Source organism: Arabidopsis lyrata (genome assembly GCF_000004255.2).
Source record: "Arabidopsis lyrata subsp. lyrata unplaced genomic scaffold ARALYscaffold_1, whole genome shotgun sequence".
In the NCBI taxonomy this organism is placed as follows: Eukaryota; Viridiplantae; Streptophyta; class Magnoliopsida; order Brassicales; family Brassicaceae; genus Arabidopsis; species Arabidopsis lyrata.
In genome coordinates, this window is record NW_003302555.1 from 13,796,877 (window position 1) to 13,798,724 (window position 1,848).

Below are 1,848 nucleotides of genomic sequence, written 5' to 3' on the forward strand. Positions count from 1 at the left end.
AAAAGATTTTATATAGATCTTACAAGTGTAACAACTTTTTGAAAACGTAGTAACACCTTTCTCCAAGAATAAACGTAAAAAAGGTTTATAACAAGTTATGAAAGTTTTCAATAATATTTTTTAAAAAAGTCACAAAATACTTAATATGTTATGTAATAAAATAAAGTAAAAACTATATTGGAGCCATACAACTACTTTTGTTGTGTCCATTTTGACCACACCGACGACATTTGTAATTTGTTGCAGATTTTCCATACTCCCATCCACTAGGTATTCTCTTTTTCTTAGGCCTGCCACTAGGAACACGAGAAGATGGTGGTCGACAAACAAAAGCAGCAACATCGGCTGGAACCTCCCATTGTGTCCTATCACCAACGGGATATATACTCTCTGAATATGCTAGCGTCCAACTGTCAAACAAAGATGTAATTTTTAAAAATTGTAAGAGTTTTCAAAGGTTTGCAAGACAATCAGAAGGTTTTTTTAGGTCTTACAAGGTTTTTAGAGGTTGAACAAGTTTTTACAAGACATGATAAGGGTTTCACAATGTTTTTATAATATTTTACAAGGTTTTTTGATGATTTTGATAAAAAATTGATTTACAAGGTTTTTAATGGTTATAAAAAATTTTAAAATACAGTTTTATAACTTGTTTTATATAGTAACATACCTGTAAAGTTAGAATATGACATACCTTTTGTTGGAGTATAAGGTATCAACATAATCATATTCGTTAAGATTAATATGTTTTGCAGCCGCTATTGCATGAGCACACGGGATTTTCGTGATATTGAACACACAACACGTGCAGTCTCTTGTTTCCAAATTCACAACATGAACCAACGTACCTCCTTTCACTTCAAACACGTGTTGATTCACTTGTGACACTTCAAGCCAGCGTGCAGTAGAATCATACAGTGTCTTTACTTGCTTCATCACATTCACAGTAACTGAATGCCTATTACGAGTACCCTTCTCATGTCGTTCATTGAACCATCTGGTAAGAGTAGACCTAATTGTATCAAACAAACAGACAATTGGATACTCACGGCTTTCTTTCAACAGAGAATTCAAAGACTCAGCTAAGTTTGATGTCATAATGTTGTATCGATTGGCAGGTGCACAAGCACGTGACCATTTTTTGACATCCAAATCCCACAGATACTGTGCCATCTTGTTGTCAGCAAGAGACAGTTCATGGAACAACTGTTCAAAATCAAACCTTGTGTAAGCATAAGCTGCATCTTTCATAACTGGAATAAGCGTTGAGGATGACTTAAACCCAGTCTCAAGGTTTTTCTCCAAATGAAAAATGCAGATCCCATGATGAGCAAGTGGATAATTAACAATAAGAGCATTGGCAATTGATGATGCACGATCTGACACAAAAACTAAATCAGGTTCATCCGGGATAATTTTCTTCAAACACTTCATAAACCAGTCCCACGAAGCATCATTTTCTGAATCAACTACGCCAAATGCAATAGGATACAAATGAAAGTCACCATCTTGTGCTGAGGCACCAAGCAAAGTCCCTTTAAAATTTGATTTCAAATGAGCACCGTCAATACAAATCACTTTTCTCATCAACTTAAACCCTCTAATTGACGGACCAAAGGCAAGAAATGCGTACTTAAATTTGTTGTCAGGATCGACCTCAATGAAGGTTGCAGAACCAGGATTCTTCTCATTTACCATGTACATCCACATTGGCAAGAACTCATAACCATCTTCAGGTGTACCCCTAGCAACATCGATTGCATGATCTTTAGCTCTCCACGCTTTTGAATAAGAAACTCCAATCCCATTGTCGTGTCTGAATTTTTCTATCAGTTGTTTAGGTTTAAG